Here is a 27,288-nt window from a genome sequence, read left to right as displayed (position 1 = left end):
ACCGGTCCCGGTACGGTATTCGGGGCACCTGCGCATGCGCGCAACGAGTTTTTCCGCCTCAGCGTACACGCAGTAGCCCCGGTCGCCTATCGGGTACCGTACCGGGACCGGTTCTCTATTGACTCGGGCGCCCGGTGTTAGCGAAAATGCGGACACGAAAGGTGCGAGTAGTGGCTCTAGGTGTGAGATAATAGCATTTTTCCGATCGCACCTCTTTCAGCCATGGTTATCCAAATAGCGCCGAGGCTATCCGAACGGCGCAGCTGCGCGTTGCGGGCGCGTGTCAAGCCGCACCGCGCTGCCTGGTTGGGGAATCCTCTTCGTACACGTGGCCTGGCGCACGTGTCGCGGAAGTCACGCCTCTGCGCGCTTCCACCACGTGGGGCGGCCGCAGAGGCTTCCCCCTCGCGCAATCGCAACGGAGGCAACATCGACGATTCCGCGTGACGGGATGGTGCACGTGGGGGTTGCGCACCACGCAACGACACGCCCGAGGCCTCCACTGCACCGCGAAGCGACGTCGTTGTGAAAGAAAAGAAAACGGAGATCGCGGTTTTGAAACCCTTCGGCGTTGCTGCTACACGTACGAGTGCACGTGTTAAGCAGGAAAGAACAGGGACATTCGTGTCGTCTCATTTTTTCAAGCACTTATTAGTTACTAAGCTGGAGACCTTGAACTCAAGGCATACGGGATCATAAAATTTTCCTACCTAACTATGAACGCGAACGTGCAGCAGAGTACTTTTCTTTATGCCAATTTAATTTTAACTTCGGTAATTTTACGCGCCGAGGATACACCTGGGCTATGTGGGGCGCCGTAGTGGAGGGTTAACGGATTAACTTTGATCACCTGGGGATCTTTAACGAGCGCCTGAATCTAGACACGCGGGCGTTTTTTGTTTGTTTGTTTGTTTCCGTACCTTAAAAGCCCCGCCAGGGCATCGCATAGAGGGGGGGGGGGGGGGATGTGGTTATAAAATACAATTGCAAGGCAGACAGAAAGAAAAAGTACGGTTTAAAGTATAAAGAAAAAAGCATGCCAAAATCAAGGTACAAAAGCAGCGAACAGCGAGTACAACGAACTAGAAAGAAAAATAGCACGACCAAATCTTGCTGGAAAAAACAACCGCAAAAAAGAATTATAAGGCACTTTCCGCATTGAGGTATCTGAGCGAAGCAGCCTCAAATAAAGATGGATCCGCGACGGATACTCTACTGGTCGGTAGTTGCTTCCAATCATTAATTTATAGGACGAGGGGAGATGACTCCAATTTTTCTGTGCTGGCAAAAAACTGGTGATACCTTGCGCGCATGATAAGTCCGTAAGGAAGCGTGATACGCTGTAGAAATACGTCCCGAGGAAAAGAGCGAGTGGTTGTGATACAGTGAACGGAAATAAATAAGATGAAATAATTTGCGCCGCAGGTTCCGATTTACGAGATTAAGGGAATTTTTGAGCCCGGATACATTTTCGGCTCGGGAGTACGAGCACAAAATAAACCTTGCAGCCTTGTTCTGGACTTCCTCGAGTAGATGAGTCAAACTGGCTTGGACGGGGCTCCAGATAATTGATGCCTATTCTAGTTAATGGCCTGATCAAAGTAGTACAAGCACGAAGCCTGGCGTCATAATTAGCTAAAAATAAACTGCGTTTTAGGAAACCTAATTTTTCGAAGCCTCGTTTGTAATGTATTCTATACGAGTTCGTCATGACAGATAAGACGTTAAAATACACCCAAGAATTGAATTTTGTTACATTATCAATTACAGTACCGGCCGTTTACTCCATAAGCATGCAATGTTACTGTTATAGAAAGCATAAAAAGCATCACGTGTTTGGTTTTCTAGGTATTCACCTACATTTGTCATATGTCTCCCCACTCGATAAGCCTTCACCCGAAAAGCGGCCGCTGCGGCCGGGAATCGAACCCGCGGCCTGAATCTAACCCGCGCCCTTGCGCTCAGCAGCACAATGCCTTAGCCGCTGAACTACCGCGGCGGGTCTCTCAATGCCAAGAACACCAGATATGTGCACGGATCGTCTTCAAGGACATTCCCATTTAAAGGTGTCCCTTCGCCGTTCCGGGCTCTCAAAAATGGCAATGACAACCCGCCATGTTGCAACTTCGTAGCTCTTCGGTTTCACCTAAACGAAGTATCCAGAGGGCCAAAAAGACAGCGCAATACAGAGTCAGACACCAATGCACATACACCCCCCCCCCCCCTTTCCCTCCATCTTCCGCGACACGTGAACAGCAGCGATGCTCTCGCAAGCTTTTGTGAACGGCAACGGGACAGGCGCCAATTTTTTGCGGGTCGAGTCCTCGTTTCGCGCAGTGGCACCCGAGTTGCATATGCTAGTCGCGTAAAGAGTCTCTGACACGTGGCGCCGCCGAACAGAAAGAGAGCCACGCAAGGGGTTGCGAAATCATGCGGTGCCACCACGTGACGAAACCGGAAAGGATAACGGCGCGAAAAGGGGCAGTCCCCGATATAACCTGAGCTTACGGCACCACACGTGCTAGCTAGACAGGAGGAAAAAGATGAATCAGCAAAAAGAAGGAAGGAAGAGTATGTCATTCGCACCTGCTGGGAGTATCGCGACTCGCGTTCGCAGACAAAGGCGCTCGCGCGAGGGCAGAACGTTCACACGGGAGCGGTATGCGGTCGGATGGGGAAATGATCCATTGGAGAATAATAAATGAGTGCAACAAACGTGCAAGGAAAAACAACGAATAAACAGGAAACACAACAAACCAGAGTGCTGGCCGTTGGGGTATAACGCTCGGAAAATGTGTTCTTTTCATGAAGCACCCACACTTGGTACGAGTATAACCTCATGCCAGTTATGCACGCTGACGCTAATTTTGGCCCACAATGCTCTCCCTTCATGCTCCGCTTCCTTGACGAAAACAACAGCAGCATCAAAGGCTCGATGGCGTAAACATTCAGGATTTGCGAACGAACGTATGGACACGAAAAAAAAAATGATTCAGCAGAACTTGTTCGCTCAGGCCGCAAAATAGTTGTACATGTTCACGGGAACTGTAAAGGACTACGGGCACCAAATTATTCGAGCCTCTTACGCCCCAGCTTAAACTGCCGAATTTGCTCGATACTAGCGCGCACAAAAGGGTGCACAACCTTTCATATGCTGTTATTTGAGTTTATTGCCTCTGCTTTTTATTTCATTCATGTCCCCATTGGTCAAAATTGTTGTGATGCGAGCTAACAAGTGACGGATATATATATATATATATATATATATATATATATATATATATATATATATATATATATATATATATATATATATATATATATATATATATATATATCAGGGTTCATACAGGCGTCAAAAACAAAAATTCAAGGGTTTTCAAGGACTTTCAAGGACCAGAAAACACATTTTTAAGGTCCACATCTAATGTTTTATCTGGGATTATTTATAACTTTTCCAACAAAATGCAAAAATTTTTTATTGCACAATACCTAAGCACATTAGTGCACATCTAGATAGGTGCTAACGGGTTCGTAAATGCTCCCCCAGCTTTATTTTTTTTTATTTCATGGCTGGTATTTACAGGTATTTCTTTTTTTGTGTGTGTTTTTCTGAGGCTGTTTGATTTCAAAACTTCGTTAATGTTGCCTGCATCTCCTGCTTTGTCAGCAAGAGTATGAGCTGAAATTAAATCGAGCAGTGTTGCTTCAAGGCAGGATGAACTATGTACACGTCCACCATTTGCACGTAAAGCAAACGCAGATGGAGCGTATGAGGCACAGTAAACAAGCAATCAGCAAGCGTCCACAGACTAGATGCAAGATAGAGAACAGAAGCTGGCTTTTGCTGGATTGTATCGTGATATGGATTGGATTGACAAGTGCCTGCTCCCAATGTTGCCTTGTAATAATGAAAATCCACCAATCCTGTAATTTCATGCAATACACTGAAACTTGATTGTTACAATGTTTCTTTACATTTGTTAACACCTAAAATCCACGACAAACACTTTAAATTTCTGTGAAAAGACAGGGCCATTGATTCTCTCCGGAAAAATCAAGGGTTTTCAAGGACCATGTAAAAATTCCAGGACTTTCCAGGCCTTGAAATTGACACTTCTAAATTCAAGGGTTTTCAAGGTTTTCAAGGACCTGTGCGAAGCCTGTATATATATATATATATATATATATATATATATATATATATATATATATATATATATATATATATATATATATATATATATATATATATATATATATATACTATATATATATATATATATATATATATATCACAGAAAATAAGGGTTGGCAGTCAAGAAAACCTCGGAAAGCAAAGGGGAGGTTGTGGTGGGTCATAGAAAGAGATGAAGAATTTTTTTAGTCGAAAAGAAAGTGGTGAAAAATGCCCGCCGGGTGGGATCCGAACCAACGATATATATATATATATATATATATATATATATATATATATATATATATATTATAAGTAAAGAGTCGGATACACAGCAAGAACAATAACAAACAATGTTTACTTACGTAGCGGCAACGGGACTTGCCTTCATCAGAGTAAAGTTACATGATTTGACAGCAAAATCATGTAACTTTACTCTGATGAAGGCAAGTCCCGTTGCCGCTACGTAAGTAAACATTGTTTGTTATTGTTTTTGCTGTGTATCCGACTCTTTACTTATACTATTTCTGCGCGCTTTGCGAGTTTATCTTTTTCTAGATTTATATATATATATATATATATATAGTCGTGAAGTGGAGTCCTTAGTTGCTGCAGGAATACGCACAAAGTAGAAGTACGCTCTTCGGAGACTTTATTTCCAACGTTTCGACCTGAGACAGGTCTTCCTCAGGAATCCTGAGGAAGACCTGTCTCAGGTCGAAACGTTGGAAATAAAGTCTCCGAAGAGCGTACTTCTACTTTGTGTATATATATATATATATATAGAAATAAGGATTGGCAGTCAAGAAGACCTCGGAAAGCAAAGGGGAGGTTGTGGTAGGCCATTGAAACAGATCAAGAATTTGGAAAGAATATATATATATATATATATATATATATATATATATATATATATATATATATATATATATATATAGAGAGAGAGAGAGAGAGAGAGAGAGAGAGATATGCGCAGCAACAAAAGCAGCTAAACTGCTTCAGACTCGCCTCTCGCGTTACTTGTATTATTGGTCGAGATTTCGAACCCTGAAGCCATCATTTTCATCGGGTAGCCGGCTTTCATTTCGCGGTTTTTGTAAACATGGTCCATATTGCGAGTTTGCCGTTCCTTTACTCTCTCCGTGCAAACGCGATGGGGCGTTATAAACAGTCGGCAGGTACAGACCCAAGGAAATTGAGCTGTATGTTGTGAAATAAATTTTTAGCTGATGGGTTCGTCTTGCTTTTGATACAGACCTTGCTACAGAGCTCGCGGTTGGAAAACTGTGTCTAAATGTCGACCCCCTTTCTCTCTCTCCCTCTCTCGCGCACAATTTATCCATCGTATTAATCACGATGATCTCGTTCTATTGCACACTTCGGGACACAATTGCTGAAACCTTTTCTTTGATATTTACGGCGTTTTGTTGTTGTTGACGTTTACAGAGAAATAATTCAGCCTCTCGAAGTCGAAGACTAGCTCGCAATTATATTTTTAGACTGCTTCATCAACAACAGTGATTGCACCAATTATTTTCCCATGCATTCAAAATTGGCACAAACTCCGCCATAATCCGTTAGTGATTAGATCCCCTCGATCACTCACGAGCTCTCTTCTAATTTATAAATCATAACAGTGCATAAACTCATTGCATCACTTGCCGAGGCAATCTTCACGGCACGATCAACTATATCACACCCATTAAATCTTAAAATCATGTTTTATTGCTCGCAAACCTGTAATTTATTCATAATTTGCTCGCCAGTCTGAAACGAAATAACACTGAATCCGTGCGGCTATCGAGGTATTTCCTTTTGCAGTTTAATTCGGCTCCAATTAAAGAGGTCGCTGTGAGCGGCGAACTTCATTTCGAGGAATATTACTGATGATGCATCTTGAAAACGATGTGTACGAAGTATTGAAACACGAACAAAAGTGCGCGTGGTTTTCAGCACATGCTGCGCTCCCTGGCGACGGGCCGTGTATGCACAGCAGGCATAAAGTTGGGAAAGCCCTCTGGTAACTTATGCTGAATGAGCAGGCGCATCCCCTCGCCGAGAATGCGGACCATATACTAAAAGCCCCGCGCACCATTGTTCGCATTCCAATTTATCACGGTAGTAAATACGTGGTAATGACGGACGGGAAACATAGGAGCAAAGAAACTCTGTGCAGGTTCGCACGTCTCGTCGCAGCGAAAAAAAAAAAAAATCGACGAAAACAGCCAAGAAATGCGAACCAGGAAGGCGCCCACGACCGTTGTGGGGAGGTTGCCTACAGCCGTAAGAATAGCATAACGCTCCCACCCGGAAGTAGCTTTTTACACGCGTTTAAGAGGTATTCGGCCCTCTCTATAAAAACCTGTTATTTCCCAACTTGCCACCTCACTGCATAAATAACCGAAGCTACACGTCACTGAACAGACAACAACGTTCGAAGCAATTGGCGTCATTAAACACACACAAGGCCTGGTATGGACAAAATCTACAGTCGCTGTGAATGACGATCCGCGACTACAGCTCGGAGGGTGAATAAGCAACACATCTTCCGTCCACTAAACTTCCCCGTGGTGAGGCAATTATCCCAGGGCCGTGGCGAAACAAAAGAGAAGGTACAATGGCCCACGCAATCAAACTAGGAATCACGAAACGAGAATTAACTATACGCTGAACAAGCCCACTTACGACGAGCCAGGGGGCTCACTTAATATCGAACGAACAAAAGAAGTAACAGAGAAAAAAAAAAGGAGGCCTAAAGAGCCTCGGGTTAATCGTATTATACACGCCGGCCACTGAGGAAACATAGTCGGGGTAGAGTAAACCTTGAGGCAACAATGGCGAGAGACGGACAAAAAACTCAAAGTCGAGGAGGACCCTTAATGGCCGCGTCGAAAAGATGAAGAAAACGAGAAGAAAACGATGAAAAGCCCGAACCTCCTCCCCCGCGGGAGGTCGCCTACTTCGCGATTTGGAAGCTAAAGGGGGGAAGTGCCTCGAACCGGAACGAAAAAAGAAAAAAATTCCGGCGGGGCCGCGCAGTCATTGCGGCGCTATGAAAGGCCGAAAAAAAAAAAAAGTATGTATGACGAGGAAGACCAGAAACGTTAATTCTACGAGAACACTTATTCTTTCGAGCCCTCTCCTATGCCGGTACCGTTAGTGCATCTGGGTCGGCAGCGACCAGGGGCACAAAGCGACGATCTTTTTGGTAGAATAAAAAGCACCGCCTCCTCTCTCCCAACCGCTTGTCCTGATGGGCTAGCTCAGCCGTTTTCAGGGTCAAAGATAGCGTGCGTTCGAACAACAGAGGCCTTTGTGCGAGGCCGGCCGGTAATCGGTGGAGGACCGCCGTAACGCGGGATAATTATTATCATGATGGTAATGATGATGTACACTAATGGGGCAGCCGCGCAGGCCTGTGTAGGAGGATCAGGAGAAGGAGGAGGAAAAAAACTCGTCTCATTGTTTCGAGCCTACTTTCACAATGAAAAGGAAAATTTGGGTTTCGGCTGTCTAAAATTACGAACGTTACGCCGGGTGTGTACACCGTTGTGGCCTGTTAAACAGGGAGACCGACTGAGATAGACGGATACGGAAAAGATAAAACGATTGGTTGCACTTAAATAAACGGTTAGTTAAGTAAACAAAGAATTACCACCGCGAATTCTCTCCCAGCTCTCAGCACTCGCAGCATGTGGGAACACGGCATGTACGTACATACACCGGAGAACGCTATACCACATAGCGAAGCCGATCCTTTCTAAACTCGTATCCATACATACGGCTTAATGAAAAAAAAAAACTGCGATTGATTCCTCTGTCATAGGAATCGTCAAAACACAAAAGTGAAATGTGCAGCGAAATTTGTAACTGAGCATGACTTGCGGGTCGGCGGCTGTGTTGTGGGTGTGCTTGGCGAGCCACGTCCTGCTGCCGGGTCGCTTCGGAAAAGGTGTACTGGCGTAATTTCCGTGACTGGTATGACGTCAGTGAAATCTTGGTGTATTCCGTCATAAAACATTTTCGTGTAACATTTTCGTAAAATATAAACCCGAAAACGAACAACCCTAAGTATAACGTACTCCTTAGCACTAAAGGTTGCTTCCCCGCAAGAAGACACTGTGTGCAGGGGTGCACCCTTTACAGGCCGCTTGCTTCGTTGTACTGGCGTCATTTCCGTGACGGATACGACGTCAGTGAAATATTCGTGTATCCCGGAATAAAACATTTTCGTTTTAAAAAAACCCTTTCACCCAATAGGACCACGTGAATCCTCCACAGTCACTTCTGGAGGAGGGGCGTAATTGGGCTCGGTTACCTTGTGCGTGGCCCCGCTGAGAAAACGGGGGGATATCGCGGACTGTAGTATTGGCAGCTCTACCTGCTGTTAGAGATGAGGGGCCCTTGGGTTGTCTGACTCGTTCAGGCCTGCAGGTCCCGGCTCGGCATGGTGTCGGACTACTCGAGATGACTGCTTAGGAGGAAACTGTACAGGAGGTTTATTCTACATGATGACAGTCGAGACAGGAGAACAAGAATAACAAGAATACAGTCGTTTAAATAGAGTTCGTATTCCCCAGATCCCTGGCTAGGGAATTTAACTTCACACAGGTTGTCCAATCAGGTGGGCAGTGGACGACACTTGATGTACCGCCCACGACATGAGGCGTGGCTGATGCACACGGACCACTCGGTCGATGGAAAGGGTGAATATCCACGTCATCGATCGTGTCTTGTGCCGGAGTTGCACCACTTCGCACAAGTCTTCATTATGGAGGCCCCGTGAGAACGGAATTTCAACTCGGCTCCCAGCACGTGAAGACGAGCGACCTCCTGCTCTCGCCGACGGTTGGAAACCGAAGAGCTTGAGCACTTGAAACCGCAGCTTCCTTTCGGTGGACCCTTCTTTCATACGTGTATGAAGGAAAGAAGTGGCCCGCAGCGTCCGGTGAACCGAGGGAATAGAAGCCGCCCTTGAAACCGCCGCCGTTGGCGCCAGGGTTTCTTGCCTCCTCGTGCCTCTGGGTGATTCATCCACGCACACCTTGCTCTAGGGCTTGCGAGGAATTCCTGTGTTGGCCGATCTTAACACTGCGAAGGTTCTGTGGGTTTTCGGGGGAGACATGTAACTGCGACGCGATATGCCCCCGACCAGGTTTCGTTCCTCCCCATGAAGCCCAAAGTCTGCTCCTAGCAGTCCCGAAGTTGGGACTTACCCGTACTTCTCCAGCACGTTCAAATCCCAGTCATACGTTATCATTGCTACTGACAGTGGATAGGGCGCACGAATCACTCTTCTAAGGCACTACACCGTAGTGGTGCTATCGTCCTAGGAACGCCATTCCCGCACTGCGCCTCGCAAAGTTAAGCAGCAGTGCTAAAGGGACACGGAAATGAGTTATGAGCATCGTGTAACTGCCTAACACGGCTGAAGCAAAGAATGCACACGCAATGTTTTGAGTTTCTCTACCGATTTACACGCGTTTCTTCCACCCCAAAACTGAGTTTAAAAGTGGTGCTTCCCTCACACAGTCCTCCCCGCCTATTTCCTGACTTCAGTTGTATGACGACACATGCTCACCGGACGAACCTATACGCGGACGGCAAAGCCCAATTAAACCGCATACAACAACTACAAAAAAAAAAAACGATGTTCACCGTGGCATAGGAGGAAATGAGGAGTTACAAGGCTGAGATTGCAGAACAGTGTGACCTCACTACTACAGTTTGTGACGCCGCCGCAACTAAGGTAGCACGGTGTTTTTTTCTCCCGAGCATTGCTGCTAAACTAAGCCTCCAGGCTGGCTTCCGCTTAATGATGAAACAAAGGCATAAATAGTTTTAACTACACAATTCAGCCTCAAGCAATCGTTTAAAGAAGTGATTTCAGCGTCCCTTCAAAGCAAGGGGAGCCAGGTGACCCGGCACCGACGATTGTAAGAAGTATTGATGTACGTGAGAACACAGACGCAGAACGGACGATTGTTGCGGTGCTTTCGAGACATTTGCGTACATACGAAGAACCAAATTATTTGCGACGCCCATAAGACAGAATCCTCGAATATCTGTGATGCGTGGTCAAACAGCTGACTACCATCGTTGACGCTTTCGAGCACAAACCCCTTCCCTCTCTCCCCGCTGCCCATCAACTGACATACTGATTAATTGATTGATTGATTGATTTATTGATTGTAGGGTTTAACGCGACACAACGCATGCGATGAGGCGCGCCGTAGTGGAGGGCTCCGGATTAATTTCGACCCCCTGGGAATCTTTAACGTGCGCCGAAATCTCATACACACGGGCGTTTTTGCTTTTCGCCTCCACCAGAAAAGCGGCCGCCGCGGCCGGGAGTCGAACCCGCGTCCTTGTGTTCAGCAGCGCAACGCCTTAGACACTGAGCCACCGCGACCAATCACAATTTATTCTTGTCCAGAGAACATAGAATCTCCGCGTTATCGGTTCGAACAAACATCCTTACATTCAACCGACAGGCTATCGACACCACCAGTACAGGTCTCTTCGTGCAGCGGTGGGGAAACGTCCTTCCTTCAAAAAATTAAAAATAGCGCAATGGACGAGGACAGAGAAACACAGTAGACTGGACGAGCGCTCACTAGCAACTCTTGTTTCTCTGTCCTCGACGATTGCGCTCTTTTTAATTTTTTGATGAAAGGAACAAAGCCTTCTATTAATTCATCCTTCCTTGCTGTTTTAAATCACCACAAAACGAGCCCTTGATGGCACTCAATAACGACGACCCCAACAAGGATAAAGAGGCGGGGAAAAGAAACCAACAGTTCGAACCACGCAGTCGGTCCTGCAGGGGCCTGTGCCGGGGATTTGGGTTAGTTGGTCGGCGGCGGCCTTGCCCTACCGCCGTCCGACCTCACCGCTGCCGCCGCCGCCGACGGGAAAAAGAGAAAACCGCAACGAGATTAGAAGAGAGAGGACAGATGCAAATGCGCACCGTGCACTGCCTCGCTCTCTCACGCCCATACTCGGCCGCTCCCATGCGCCGACTCACACGCCCGCGTCTACAATACAAAAAAAGGCAGATGTGGCGATGTCGCGGACGATGGTAAGGTAAGCCACCTTAACGATGGTGCGCCAGGTTGTGGCGTAGGCGACCACCGCGCCACCACGCCGACGAGCTCGCTTTCCCGCCCCCACTGAGATTACTTCGCTTTCTCTCTTTCTTTATTTCTTTCTTACTTTCATTTCTTTTGTAGCGTGAGCTACACTTCCCGGGGTTGACCAGTTTCGCGTGGCTCCTGGAGAGCCGTGCTGCGCATGCGCGAGGAGCAGTGACGTCACACGGCGCACAGAACGTTGTTCGCTGCCCGGCGTCTCTCACACACCCCACGCGCCCAGCGTCTTCGCCGACCTACATCCCGCACGTGGCGGCCCGGTCATGCGAGGGGTGGCCGGGTGTGCAACCAATGGCTCGTGCGTCGCAGCAACACCGGTGTGCGCCAGTGGAACCGGCTTACTCTGGGGCGATTGGGTGGCGCTGCGTCGGAGCCGCTTCATAAATATAGTACATGGGTCACATAATGCGTCCCTTATGAAAATGAACTTTTCCTTTCTGTTTACTTTGTGTCTCCTGCATGTTGACTGTGTGGCCTTTCTTTTGACTTATCTTTGTGTTACCTCTAGGACATAAACAGGCTGTGTACTTTTTATAGACTGCCGGATAAACAGCCATGATGTTTTACCTTTATATGTACTATGGTAAAGACAAAGTTTAAATTTCTATACGAAGATTTTATTTCGGATGAGAGGTATAAAACTTTAAAAATGACTTGCTTTCTTCTCTTTCTGAGTTCCGCAATGCTATTGCCCATGTGTGTACTCAAGGCAAAATGAAGTCAAAAGACTTTGGCCTGTTTCCCCTGTGTTGCCTCGAGGACAAAGGCTGTAAGATAGAACTTGAATTATACTGTCCTAATTCTTCTGTGTGCCGTAATGCTGTTGCTTATGTATGTACTGAAGGCAAAATGAAGTCAAAAGACTGACTTATGTCTTTTGTGTTGCCTCTAGGACATTGGGAGGAAGGATAACTATTTGTTGCCTTACATTCTTTTTCTGAAGATTGTGCTTCCTCAAGTAAACATAAAGTCGAGCATGTAAGCCTTAATTATACTCGAAAGGTTAAGTTTTTTGGCTTGGCTAGAGATGGTAAGAAACAATGCCGATGGTTTGTGGAAATTCTGCAGCACTGTATACGTTATTTCGTGCTAGTGAGGTCTGATAAATTCGCAGAATTAATATTACCAACTGGTACGTTTGTATGAAACAGTGGCGTAAGAAGGATACATATTGAACGAGGCTGTTCGAAGTGCCTCGTCCCTCCCATTACGAAAAAAAAGTGGGAGGGAGAAGAATATACAGAACAGAAAAAGTAAAAAGAACACAAAAAGCCGAATAGAAAACGAAGCAATGAAAACAAAAACAACCTAAAAAGTGGCTTCTGATTGTCCTAGTCTGTGCTTTCCTTCAGGGTCGTTGTAAAATGGCTTATCCTTGCAACTAAATGCTGAGCGGTGGCAGAGCTTGCGGTAGAAATATATTGCGACAGAAAAAAAAGGGACACAGCCAGACGAGAGCAACAAGAGCAACAACAATGTCAAAATATAACCTAAGGCAGAAAAACTTTAATTAAGGCACGGTTAAAAAAAAAAACAAAGGTCACTGAGCGGGTTTCGAACCTCCGCCCTTTGAATCAGTAGGCGAGTACTTAACCTCCAAGCCACCAAAACAGTACACGGTCAGGTCGTAAACCTAGGTGTAAATACTTGAGCTCACATAGTCTTGCTAAGCCTCCATTTGAGCGAATTGTTTGCCTGCGTGGATTTGACGCACGGTGCTTTTGTGTGCGTGCGTGCGTGCGTGCGTGTGCGTGTGTGCGCGCGCGCGCGCGCGCGTGTGTGTGTGTGTGTGTGTGTGTGTGTGTGTGTGTGTGTGTGTGTGTGTGTGTGTGTGTGTGTGTGTGTGTGTGTGTGTGTGTGTGTGTGTGTGTGTGTGTGTGTGTGTGTGTGTGTGTGTGTGTGTGTGTGTGTGTGTGTGTGTGTGTGTGTGTGTGTGTGTGTGTGTGTGTGTGCGTGTGCGCGTGTTTGCGTATGTCTGCGGGGAATAATTTTTTTATCCGGCCGTTCTGTTTGTGAAAAGCCCACAAACAGTGAATGGTGAATGCTTGGACGCTGAACAAAACACAAAACAGTCAATCTAGATGTAGATGACGATGATAATAACTTCGTTTGTTAATCCATTTTTATTCGCTTTTGAGTAGCAACAACTTACGACAACAAAAGACGTTGCTCGCATCAAGAAAATATACTGCCATTATATATATGTTTGCTATTATCAACTTTAACAAAATACTATAATGGCGTCTGCCTAGTTTGCTTCAGGGGTGATGATGAAGGAAGAAAGTAACTGCTAAAACTCTATGACTGCTAGATAGCCAACTGTAGTAATAAGTCTAGTCTAGGCTAGCATATATGCAGTCATTGTTATAGGTGCGCAAGAAAAGACGTGGTTTGTTCGTTGTGCGTGGTTTTGGCGGTTTGTTTTCGATTTGCTGGTGTTACGTGAATTACTACGTGCTCCTCCTGCCGTGATATTACGTGTTAGTGCTCTTGTGCCACCTGAAACATCGTGAGTGCTGGCAAAGCGTCTGTGTCGTCGCCGTACTGCGCTGCTGTAGCAAACGCACATCGAGGTCGCCATTTGACAAAGGAAGTGGATATTTTGCCGGCAGCCGGCATTTTTTTCTCACGGGAATTATGCCGGCAGTGTCGTCCGATTGGCTGGCTCTTTCTTTGACGTCAAATTTCCGGTTCCGGTTTTTTTTTTTTTTTTTTCTGCCGGCTGTCCGGCTCTTTCATAATCCCGTGCGCGGACATCGACTACCTCTCAACTTAACCCGCGGAAATGATGTAGTCGTCGGGCGACGATTCTGTCGAGGCTTCCTCATCGGCGTTGATCAAGCCACCGTCGTTTGCCACTGCACCTACGGAAACGATGACACCGTCGGGCGAAGACGTCGCGTGTAGGTGATCGGTTCACAAGTTTTGCCGAGCTTGAAGCGAAGATAAAAGCCTACAGCCAGGCCCACTTTGTGCAGCTACCATCGTAACTGGTAGAGTGCCATCAAAATTACAGGAGCAGAAAATGACCTAAGCTTTCTGGTCCTGTTAACTGTGCCGGCAGCTGGCATTTTTTACGGGGATCGAGTGCACGTCCCTACATGATACATGGCCGGCAGCAGGAGCCTGTTGAACTGACTGAGTATTTCTTTCTCTATGCTGACGGCAACATGTATCCCTACGTAACGGCTGCCGACACACTACGCCGTTAATTGTGCCGACACAGCCAACACAACGGTAGGTCCACCGTCGCAAAGGGTTAGTGCTGGCATTACATTTCAGGATAATGCCGGATATAATGCCGTAGGGTTAGTGGACACGTGATATTTTTTCGCTCTTGCACTCATGCTCATGCAGATGCAGAAAGCCGCCCCTTTCACCCTAAGCATTACCTGTGGCAAGAAGAGTCTGCTCAAATCAAGAGACTTGCAAATATTTTGAACGCAATTATTAGTACGGTATTGCTACTTTTATCTGAACGGACAAAGTTAATAATATGTACGTTTACTGCTGCAGTCTTTGATGGTATTTTGATTTCAGTATTTTTTACGAGGAGAACTCACCGATTGCGCCATGTGTCCAGAATGAACTCTGCGAGAAGAGCGCGTCTAAACTTTGAGCAGACGACATGTGCACTAACGGTTTCGCCACCCTGCGTTTCATTTCAGCCATGTAGGCTGCATAATTTATCTGGGCTTGATTTATTTTCGTACATTTACTATTGTTTTTAAAAATTGTTTCCCAAAAAAAGATCTTAGGCTGCGTTTCGAGCCTTTGTCCCTCAGCGGTTTGTACGTGAGCTGTTCCCCGGCGCGCGCATATGAGCCAGGAAGCGAGTCGCAGTGATACAATTTGTTTACTTTTGCTGCGGACAACTTGCGCAGCTTCCACCGCATTGCACACTATAAATTTCAGGGAAAAGGATCTTGAGGGCCTGCCCACATAGCATTTTACGGCTCGTATGGCAGGCCTGCGCGCGGTGAGCTCCTGTGACCGGACATTATCAGCACTGAGTCACTGAATCTTTCCGGATTTGGCTCTGAATATCCTGAAATTATTTGAAAAAAAAAAAAAAAAACATTAAAACGTTAAAACTACTTTGATTCGTTATTCGTATCCGGCGTTATCCTGAAATGTAATACCAGCATCCAAACCTTTGCGACGGTCGGCATATTTAACAGGCGTAGAAACTGTCGGCATAATTAACGACATAGTGTGTCGGAAGCCGGTACGTGCAATCACCCGTAAAAAATGCCAGCTGCCGGCATAATTAACAGGACCAGAAAATGCCGGTTGCCGGCATAACTTTACAACGGGCGGAAAATGCCGGCTGCCGGCATTTTCCGCTTTTGTAATTTTGCCGGCACTCCGCCAGCTGCGATGGTAGCGCCACCGTTGTGCCGGCATAATTCCCGTGAGAAACAAATGCCGGCAGCCGGCAAAATATCCACTTCCTTTGACAAAATACCTGACAAGTTGTGCGTGCCTACGTGAATCAAGAGTCTCTACTGCAAGTTCCAGTCTGTCGACGGACGTGTGAAAAATGCTGCGTGTTCTGCCGTAAGTGATTGTTTATCGTGGTGCATGTTAAAATTTTATTACGCGTTGCCGCAGTGCTGTTTTGTTAAACGTGTTGAGTATATTCCTTGGTGTTCGGCTCGCCGCGCTTCTTTTATTGTAAATTACCGGCTCCGTCGGCGCGGTCATAATGAGCTTCCAGGAGCGGCGGCCAGTATGCTGTGTGAGTGATCGACCCCCTTGCTATTGCCGGCAACGAAAACATTATGCTGACGGCCCAGCGGCCGCCGCTTGGCTTGGGTGGATTCGACGCTAAAGCTTGTTGCATGAAAAAAAAAAAAAAAAAAAAGAAAACTGCGTTAATGGTTGTAAAACAAAACGCCCACTCCCCGATTCTTTTTTTTTTTAGGAGGCAGTTTACCCACAGTATATTTTTTTACAGGACGTAGGCAGCTTAGCATTGTTCTAACGGGTAGTTTTCGTTTACGGGTAAAGAAATGCAAAGAGGCTGCATTACATTTGTAGTTATAATACGTAAGAGTTGCATATACGTTGAATTTTCAACATTTAAGCATTGCTAGCAACTTTATAAGTAGTACCACATGCACAAGGTCTTTAGGCAGTGAACATTTGACCAGATAATTGTTTAGACGTCGCTGCTTGAAAACATGCTGTTCCAGCCTGCATTGCTGGTGCAGTCACAGGGCAGCTTTCACTGTTTTAATGCAAGAAATTTTTCCACCTTCCTAAGCTCATCCAGCATCGTCATGATCAGACAGAAATTCTTGTGTGGTGTGACATTATTTGTAGCTGGCTTGCATAAATTGTGTTGACCGTAACATGTTGAGCATGGGTTAAACGTGTTGATTCTTACAAATATGCATGTGATGAGGATACAATCACGGTGCGAAAAAGATTCAACAGGGCGTGGGCTTGCCACCGTGCTCCTTCACCATCCTGTTTTTTCGTTTCGTCAGCATTTCAACTTGCCTACCCCTTGGAGGTATTGGCACGCTGAGACGTTCACCATGTGCCTCAGAGAGAATTTTAATGGCGCCATGAAGACAAAATACAAGTTTGTGTTATTCGAAAGATTTCGTGTAGTATGGTGCCCCCAGCACTTGTCCAAATGCAAACGATGCTTTATTCACTGAGAAATTCATTAATTTAAGCTAAAATTTTGGTTTTCCCGCTAAATCGTGCATTTTCAGGGTCTGCAATGACATCACAGGAACCGACCGCTCTGCAGCCGATCGGGAAACCTTCTTTACCGTTAGTTAACCTAGATGGTGCCACCATACCGTGGCAAGCCGCTTTCTGCTTTTGTTTTGTTTTTACCGTATTTAAACGTGGCTTGTTTTTGTTCAGCGAGAAAATAATCGTTTCGTGAAACATAGTGCTCGCTCCACAAATATGGTCACGTAAGACACCGTTGCTTGTGTCAATCGGCCATTGTTGTCCGAGACAACCCCAAAGCCCCGCAGTCCTGTGCAGCTAAACCAAGCATAGTGCGCGCAGTACCAACAGCAGTACGCATCGGTACTTCTATGCTTACGTGTGCTTTCTTAACCTTTACTGTTGGTCCCACCATTCTTACTACTGTAAAAAGAATGTGCCCTAAATTTAAGCGCAAATGGTTCGTTCGGCAAGCTTATAGCCTCTGCCTAATTCGCGTTTGCTGTTGCCGCCCTCCGCTAACTGCAGAGCTGGCTGGTATGACATAGGTTCTGTTGCGGGAAATGAGCTAGTGGGTCGCATGGCCATTTCCTTTGTTCCTAATTTGTAGCTTATTTGAGTGGAGTTTATGTTAAAAATGGTGTCAGCGTGCTTCTAGCAACGGAATCCTTTGAATGAACCAAACTTGTGTTTTCTCTTCATGGCTCCTTTAAAAGCCGTACCACGTTTCGCACCCTCTGGACCAGAGAATATGCTTGCATAGTGGAAATCTGGGGCCACAGATTTCTACCACCTAGGGATATTTAATAGGCTTAGTTTAACATTAATTCAGTGTAAGGATGCTTCTGTTCCTTTAAAGTATGGCTGAAAGCCTTGTAAGGATTGTCATGTATGTACAGTGCTCACGGATTGAAACGCGACACTGCAAGCGCGTGGCCTGCGCTACATGCAGCGCCGCCAGTGGACGCCCGTGGAAGCTAGGTGTTGCATTGTGGTATACCACAAGGATGAGAGTGTTTTGACCATAAGCTTGCTGCTTCCAGTTGCCAGTAAGCGGGGCAGTGGTTCCCCGCAGCGACAGCGGTGCGCTGTCAGCGACAGCGGCGTCCATGGACGGCGCTGCATGTATTGGCAGCCACGCACTCGCAGTGTTGTGTTTCAATCAGTGAGCACTGTACTTATTTTTTAGCTTGAAAGAACTGAAGGTGCCTTTTTTGCACCTACAAAAAACAAATTCTGTCATGTCCTGTCAGAGCGAGTATTTCACGGCATTATACCGCATATTTACGGCTTGTTTACTACTTGAACTTCCATTTTTTACAGGGCCAGGTGTTTGACATGGAGGATGTACGTTGTGAGCTACCATAAGAATTGGCTGCCTCCTGTTTCTATCTATCCTGCACGACCTGTAAGTGGAGTTCATTACGGCTGTGAAATGCATGAAAATCTCGATTTTGAAGGCTGAGAGAACATGAAAACATAGAAAACCATTGTGGCATTCTTGTGGTACCTTAGTGATATTAAGACATAAGAACATTGCAGAGATGGGGCAAAAAATAAGGAACCGATGAGGGTGAGAAACTTCCTGGTACCTTTCTTATTTTTTTTGTCGCATCAGGGCTGCGTCCTTGCTCCATGAATTAATTAATAACGACTTTGTCACCCTTGTTCACTGGTAGTTGCGTGGTGCCCACAGACAGTGTGTGGGGATTTTTCTTCTACCGCCTATTACAGATGAACTAGATCTTTAGACTTCTACTCAAAAGTCATATTATGGATTACATTACATGAGTGAAACAATTCCATGCACCCAGAAATAGAATTTAGGTGAATTCACTTCAATGCCCTAGATGCAACTTGTGCCTAGCAGTGAAAAGGGTGTATTGCGTGCCTTTTTGCCACTGTGTTTCATGTAGTGTAATGAGTCTCACTGGCCATCGTAGCCCCCCCCCCCCCCCCCCCCCCCCCCCCCCCCCGAACAGCTATTTACTCTAGCAAATATAATGATGGTCCTAATTGTGGAAGGGTACCCGCCGCGGTGGCTCAGTGGCTAAGGCGTTGCGCTGCTGAGCACGAGGTCGCGGGTTCGATTCCCGGCCGCGGCGGCTGCTTTTCTGATGGAGGCGAAAAGCAAAAACGCCTGTGTGTAGAGATTTCGGCGCACGATAAAGATCCCCAGGTGGTCAAAATTAATCCGGAGCTCTCCACTACGGCGCACCTCATCGCCTGCGTTGCGTCGGCGCGTTAAACCCTACAATCAATCAATTGTAGAAGGGTACTCAGCAATTGAAGAAAGAGCTGTGGGGGGTTCTGGTTTGTGTATCAGACTTTGTTTGGAATATTGTTATGTAGCCACGGATAATGCAGGGTTTTTGTAAAAATATAGATTATCGGAGCAAACTTGTGCTCCGCAGTAAACATAAAAAAACACAAACCTCGAAGGAGTCAGCAAAGGGACGTGCATGGATGAGCGTTGGCGAATTGAATGCTGCAGGGTTTCTTTTGCACTCATTCATTTAGATCGAGAACATTTTCAATAAAAAACAGGAAAAGCTAGGATAGGGATCGCAAAGCAACACCCTTTCCATATCAAACAGGACTGCTGGTGCAGCATACAAAGGAAAAAGGGGAAAAAGACGGTTCCCTTAAAAAAGGGAAATCCTTAAAAGGGATTGCAGGGTGTGGCCAGGTGCTTGTAACAAAATATTTTGTAAACAAATCAAATGGCGTGGTTGGGGGCAATATTATGATGTTTATAGTAGGAAAAACCTGCATTATTTCCGAACAGTATGAATGCTCTGTGTGCAAACATATGCAAAAATGCTTGTGTGTTTTTAGCATTTGAGTGCACGTTACAGAGTAGTCAGCTCAAGTTACTGCGGTAGCTTTCCTCATTGCTGGTAAGCATAAACCCTGAAATTAAATTTGCTGTATTCGATCGCTTTAACCCTTTCACTGTCACTGATGTCCTGGTTTGTCTTCGAATTTCTCCTCCACGGTGTCACTGACATACCGGTGCGTTTTCTGTTGTGCGTTGAAAAATTCGTGCCATGGTGCAAAGTTGGCGCATCTGCACTGTTTGTGCTATCTGTCAAATCTTTCTAGTAGCTTGTATTTTCACAAAGTACAGAGCGACCACGCCCAGCTTTCGCTGCTTGGGGGTCACTCCGTGCACTGTACATCTGTTGGGATGAGTGACCACGTGGCACGCGTGCAATGATGGGTGCAAGTGTGCTATCCACCACGTTTTTCTAGGGTTGTTTTTTATTTCTGTTCCGTGTCTGCTACCCATCGACACAAGGAAATATAAAAAGTGAGGAGCCAACCTAGAGGTTGGCCAGTTCATGGTGATGTACATTTTGCTTTTTGTAAGCAAGCACAGACAAACAAACTAGACAATGCAAGTGCTGTCTCGTAAACGAAATGCACAATAAAACTGCTGGCTTTATAGGTTCCAAAGAACGCGTGGACACAAGCAACTACTCATGATGACGACTGATCAATGCCTGTCTTAGCATGTTCATGCAATTTTATGTTGCCTTCCCTGCCCCCCTCCCCCCCCCCCCCCCATATTGCTTTGTTCCCACAGTGCTGCTGCAATAATCTCATCTCAAATGTTCTTGCGAGGCTGTATAAATGCCCGTCATGAGGAGGCCATGAATCTAAACAGTACTTAGTTCTGGGTTGTGTTGCCTATGTAACAGTATGTCATATTTGATGTTCGTAAGCTCATTAGTTAATTTATGTGGTCTAAATTTCGTGGCTAATTTTGCAACCTAGAAGTTATACCTTCTCTTTCAGGATACTTGGTTCAGTTTTGTATGGGAACACTCCTTTATATTTATAAGCATAACCAGCAAATGTTTGAGACGTGTTTGTTTAAACCCCTTCATATGCGATCAATGCGTTTGTCATTTCAGGTTCAAGCGTGGCAGTGGCTATCCCGTCCTGTGAGGGGTAAAGATGAGGCGACACCTGGTGTGGCAGGCGGCAGCAGCACGTATGGATCCAACCTGAATAAAATGTCAGGTTTGCAAGAGTCGTGTGATTCATGTGATTTTCGTCAGCTTGCTCTTACAGAAACAGCTGCAGCATGAAACAGTGACTGTGGAGCTGGCTGACATTTTCTACATGCAGCTGGCTGTGGGGCACTGTTATTTGACAGCATGCAAAGGGCACTCAAAAGGTGGAAGCTTGTGGGATACGTAGAGGACGGAAACATAAAGGATTCTTGGAGGACGCAGAAAGTCGGTGGCGAAATTTCAATACAGGGGACACATAAGGGACGAATGCGGTCTGTTGCCTTCAAGACATATAGGGGACACACAAAGGCCGTATGGTGTCTGTGTTGCCTTTGGGAGATAGACTGGACGCATGGAGGACGGAAACACACGGGACACTTGGAGTACGCAGAAAGTCGGTGGCGAAATTCCAACACAGAGGAAACACACAGGACGCACGCAGTCTGTTTCCTTCGGGACGCAGACTGTCTTTTGACTGGACATAGAAATTTTCATAAGGGGTATACCGTGTGTGTCATTGAAGCAGCAGTAAGCACGATAATCAAGCTAATCCTAGACAACCAGGAAAGCTAAGAATAACCAGCTGAACCTTAGCTCACGCTACGTATATCGTGGCATAGCCGAGCTAAGCCACTGCTATTTTTTTCTTTCTTTATTTAAAACGAAGCTTTCTTGGGTTCTTTAGCCAGGTTTGGAGGGGGTGCTTCTACTGCCTTTCTCTCTCTCTCTCTCTCTCTCTCTCTCTCACGGCGCATACGCACACACACGTATAGACAGAGACACGAACATATACAGCCGTTTCTAAATTTCCCGCGGACCTAACCCTTCAATGTGCGAGTTCAAGCAGAGTTGCAGCAACCTTCGCCGCACCAAGGGTAAACGCAATGAGGCACAGCTGCGGAATCGTACACAGAAAACGAGCTTCCTGGATGGAGGCTTCTCGCGTGGCCCTGTAACCACTCAACCACTGCACCAGGTGTACGTGATTAAGATATAACCTCGCGCGCTCGAGGCAGAGAACAACGAGAGGAAGTACGGAGGAGCAGAACAAACTTTCTCGGCAAAACCGGCTGTAACGAAACGGCAACGATGCAAATGTCTGCCGACATCTGACCGGAACCGCGTCACGTGACGTGGCCGTGACTACACCTCAATGACCATAAACATCAGTGCACGCGTGCGTGACCGGTAAACGCGTCCTCCGTATCTGCTATTTCGCATTCACCGCGTAGCGCAAGCTACCAACTTTGGCAACACGCTCGTGGCGAACTAATGCCGCTAACGTTATTCCTATCTGCTTGTAGACAAGGCGCACCTATTCTTTGCATTTTGATAGTCGTTATATTTCTCCAATGCGTACAGCGCCTTTATCCTCGTGTTTGCGATGTGCAATCAGAGGGAAAACAGAATTCCTTATTTGCAGGACCCTGAATATTGAGAACTCGGTGTGCGCCAACCTGTGTGTACACAAAAAAGAGGCTTGAAGCTTCTTCGTTGTGACATTTTTAAAGCGAAGCTTTCGGTGCCTAGCTCGCTGGTGGCGTTTTAGAAGTACTTGCATTTTTCGACGCCTAGAAAGATTGGGTCGATCGCTGTGTACTGACAAACGATAGAGAAGCGTTTGGTTAGGTTAAAGGGACCCTGCAACACTTTCGATGAGCGCTTTCCTTCGCGTCTGGAACCACTGCGAAAGCTACAGTTATCGCCAACACGGAGCGACAATGTGTGATTTGCTCGTCGCACCAGATACGGCTTCCATTTCTGCTTTGTTTTCGTGGCTTTTTTTTATAGTTGCTATCGAAAAGCGTTCGTTGCTGCAACTGAAGGAAAAGCTGCCAACAGCCGCTAAATGGCGTTAGTGACGTAGTTCGAGCCGTGGAAGAACTTGAAGACCGGGAAAGAGAGAAAAACCTTTTGGGCGAATTTCGAAGTTATCTGACGGGCATAGTGTAGTAATTTTTGGCTGAGGTACTTTGCGACCCCCTAATCTAAGTACTCGGTGTGTCGGGTGACTACGTCCTGCAAGCTTTTAAGATTTCAAAAAAAGTTCAAAAAAATGTTGCAGGGTCCTTTTAAGACACAATTTTGCTACCATCAGTGCTTATTTCTCACGCTTGCTTGTTGGCAGTATCGTAGAGTGACGTCCCATGTAATCTACATCTATATATTCGGATTTTCCGTCTAGCTTGAAGCAAGGAACCGCTCTTAGTTTATGGTTTGCTGACGCGCACGCGTGGGGTCGGCGAGCATGCATCCAGTTCAAAGGGTACACAGATTTTACTCGACTTGCCCTACATTCTTGGACCGGTCCATCTACTATGGTGCACGCGGATTAGCTGCATCGCGGGGAGCCGGTTCTCAGAAAATCGGCGAAGATACCATTTACCGTTCATACATTTCGCGCCAGTCTGATTCTGCACCAACCCACATTTTTCTTTTTCGTTTTTCGCAAGCCACCGGCAGCAAAAATAACGAGCTGGGGCAGCTCGTAATCGAGTACACAAGAGCGGAATCCGGTTGTATCTCCATTGAAGCCGTCCTGAGTGCGAACGAGGCAATTTGGGGTTTTCCCAATGCGATGGCAGAAGTTGTCAAGTCAGCGAAAGGAACGCCGGTCGGAATTTTCTTACGCAAGGGTTCGTTCGATTCATGACGAGCACAAATATCTGTGCCGACTTCTCACTCCCGATTATTCCAAATCAGCCCAATGTGGAGCACAAACAGCACCTAACAAAACAAACGACAAAACAAACGCAAAAAATTCACCATTGGGATTCCCCTGTGTGGAGAAGGGCTGCCAGCGAAGCTGCGGCGTGTTTCACCACAATCGACGCATCTGTGCGCGAAACAAAGCACGTCTGTTCGTAATTTGCGATTGAGCATCATCATCACCACCATCATCATCATCATCATCATCTTATCTACGCCCACTGCAGGGCAAAGGCCTCTCCCATTAATCTCCAATTATCCCGGTCCTGTGCTAACTGCGACCAATTTATCCCCGCAAACTTCTTGATCTCATCTGCCCATCTAACTTTCTGCCGCCCCCTGCAACGCTTGCCTTCTCTAAGGATCCACTCTGTTACCCTTAATGACCAACGTTTATCTTGCTTTGGCATTACATGCCCTGCCCACGTCTATTTCTTCTTCTTAATTTCTACTGGTATGTCATTAACACGCGCTTGTTCCCTGACCCACTCCGCTCTCTTCTTGTCCCTTAATGTTACACCTATCATATTCCGTTCCATTGCTCGCTGAGTCATTTGCTGGCGTTGATTGATTGATTGCAGGGTTTAACGAGCCGACGCAACGCAGGCGATGAGGCGCGCCGTAGTGGAGGGCTGCGGATTAATTTGACCACCTGGAGATCTTTAACGTGCGCCGAAATCTCGTACACCCGGGCGTTTTTGCTTTTCGCCTCCTTCAGAACGTTTGCTAGCATTGAGCATACTTGCTAGTTAACCCTTTCGGCCCTGGTGTCCCTCTAGGACATTAACCAGCATTCTTATAGCAATTTCAGAACAAAACTAAAGCAGATATTTTTCTGGGAAATAGCTCTTTAGGAATGCCTCTTTCCATAGATATCACCATTGTTTTCCGCAACAGATCAACGCTAGAGAGAGGGAGGCATTGCAGTGAACACCACGCTGACGTCGGTGTTACCCCAAGGCCCGAAGTCCTAGTTTGATTACACGGCTGGAACTCAAAAAAAAAAAAAAAAAAAAAGCTTTCAATGCCAGCTTTATTTTTGTATGTGGGCTCAGCGGCTTTCAAAATTTAGGAAAACAGGCAAAAGAATTTTTCTGTTGGAATATAAAATTCCAATTGCATACTGACCCAATTAGACTTCTCGTCTCTAAATCGCGAATTACTTGCACCAAATCTCAATTTTTCGTTCGTAAGCTTATAGGATTCAATAATGAGGAAAACACACACAAAAAAGCTTTTTGACAGAAATAAAAAATTCAGGGGTGAAAGGGTTAACAAGCTGAGCGAAACTCCAAGGACCAGTTTTATTCTGGGGGACAAACACGGGGCTGCCGTTTCCCTGCCGTAGTATAGAGGACCATGCGTCGACAGCAGGCGGGAACTATATTTACAACTTTACTGCGACCGACCTAATTAGTGTGACAAATAAATGAAACGGCCAATTTCAGTGCGATCTTTTTTTTAAATATGCGTCAATCATGATATTGACATCTACACAGCATTCGCGAAAAACTGGAGAAGAAAAATTTTTCGTGGCGGCGCGACGCGTGGACGGACGTACAGCGACAACCACCGGAGGGCATACCTGCATACAGCTTCGCTGCAAAAGGGGGATAGCGGTGAAGGGAGATATATAGGGTGCTGCCTTGACGGCCAAATCGGAGTCTCGATCGCTCCGCTGCATACACCGGCACTGGTTGGAGGGAGTAAGTGGGCTTTAATCTGCTCCAGCCGTCAAATCCAATTAAGCAGGCCTGGTGATAATGCCGGCTGTTTTTACGATTGTTTTTTTTTTTTTTTTTTTTGCCAGGCGAGAGACAAACTTACCAGAGTGATTTTACAATCTAGCATATCGCCTGCTTTGTCGGTGCCATAAAACAGGAGAAATGCCTCCCGCTGAAAAGCTCCAGGGACGGGTTTAGTCGCAGCAAGTAGACGACAAGCAAGATGCAAGTTGTGAGCCGATCAAACCAATGCAACGGCTGCCTGCAAAACTATCCCGCCTTCTACATGGGCCCGCCCGAGCTCTACAGAAGTTACAGAGGTACCGGAACTAAAACAAAGGAAAGCAAAGGCATCAGTTTACCCGACCACGCTCATCTCGTAACCATAACGTGAGGAATTCTGTCAGAACTGCCCCAGCATTGAGACGAACAAATTTGCCGAAAGTGTTGGTCACTCTTCTCACGTGATGATGATGATGGCTAGACATGCCCTTCGTATCGGCGGGGTGGCATCTGTCATCTCACCATGCAATCTAGTGAATCTGCATCGCGCTACGCTTCTAATTCTAGTGCTGCTATTAGCGGGTGTGCCGAAATAAAAATGTGTTCGTAACAGGAGGTTGCTATGCCAGCTTATACTACCCTAACGCGTACACCCCGAAAAAGAAGAGCGGGTCACATGCCCGCGCAAAGCCATTTAGCACTCTAGTGCATATGGTACGGGCACGGTGCCCTTGCAAACTGTGGCAGATCTGCGAAGGGACCAGCGTTTTTGCATATGCACATACATCAGCGCCTTCGAGCCCCGCCCACGAGACCAGCAACCGAATCAAGGGAGAGAGAGAGACGCAAAATGCTAAACTGCTCCACCTAGAGTTGCTCCTTCGGCAAGCACTCGCTACAAAAGTCAAACGGCGTCCGCGCTTTCGATCCCCACCCACCGCGTTCCCACCAGCCTTCGCGCGAACTTTCTGCAAAAGCGAGACCAAAGGCCGCGTGAATCAGCGCGCTGCCCGCACAACAGCTGCTCGACTGTGTCGCTATGTTAGGTGTGCGGGGAAGAAGGGGGCAGCGAGCGCGATCAGCAGGGAGGACAAGGTCGCCCCCCGGCTCGACAGCGCGGGGCTCCCAGCGTCCATCGCTGCCCTCGTCGTCGAGGGGCGTCGAAAGCGGGTCACTGGAGCAAACCGACGGCGCCGCCGCCGCCGAGCCCCCCCGCCGTCGTGTTTTCCTCCCCCCTGCTCTATTTGTTTGTCCACGCCTCCATTACGCAGTCATCGCTCCAAGAGGTGTTATGCGGTAACCGATTGGGACGGGTATATACCACAGTGTGGAGGACTGCAGCAGTATTTCGAGCACGGAGTCGGGGAATTGTGCTGCGCCAACCGACCGTGGAAGCGCCCTTGAAGAGGGGCAGACATGCACGGCGTCAGGAGGAATGCTTGGTGCGCGTTCGCGCGAGCCGGTGTCTACCTGACGGCTGTGGGGTGGGTACCCGAGCGTGAGTTCGATGATCACGCCAATGAATGCGACCGGATGCCGAGGGCTGCCCGAGATGGGCACGCGCAGTCAGCTGACGGGAACGTTTACACGCAGCTGCGTGGTGTCGCGTATTAGGGGCCAAGCACCTGAAGACCTCGCTCTGCCCGGGGCTTGGCGTCCGTGTACACAGTGTTGCGCATGCGCGAAGAGCATTGGATTGAAATGGATTGGATTTGGATTGGATTGGATTAAATTTAATTGTATCGGATTGGATTGGATTGCAATTTTATATACTGTACACACGCGTAGTCACTCATATACATGCGCGA

General features: G+C 46.8%; 1 protein-coding gene and 1 long non-coding RNA gene across 2 annotated transcripts in view; both read left to right on the top strand.

Annotated features, from left to right (window-relative positions):
- Positions 1–27,288, top strand: part of LOC144145236 (transducin beta-like protein 2) — a 209,591-nt gene that overhangs the window by 103,823 nt on the left and 78,480 nt on the right. The gene's annotated exons all lie outside the window — the stretch shown is intronic.
- LOC144145240 (uncharacterized) lies at positions 15,567–21,538 on the top strand. Its single transcript, XR_013317456.1, has 3 exons — positions 15,567–15,888; positions 18,346–18,430; positions 20,943–21,538. It is a non-coding gene; the product is annotated as an uncharacterized LOC144145240 (long non-coding RNA).

This window comes from Haemaphysalis longicornis, unplaced genomic scaffold (assembly GCF_048455015.1).
Source record: "Haemaphysalis longicornis isolate Haplotype H1 unplaced genomic scaffold, Haemaphysalis longicornis Haplotype H1 scaffold_7, whole genome shotgun sequence".
In the NCBI taxonomy this organism is placed as follows: domain Eukaryota; kingdom Metazoa; phylum Arthropoda; class Arachnida; order Ixodida; family Ixodidae; genus Haemaphysalis; species Haemaphysalis longicornis.
Note: the sequence above shows the minus strand (reverse complement) of the source record. Positions and strands in the feature narration are given on the sequence as shown.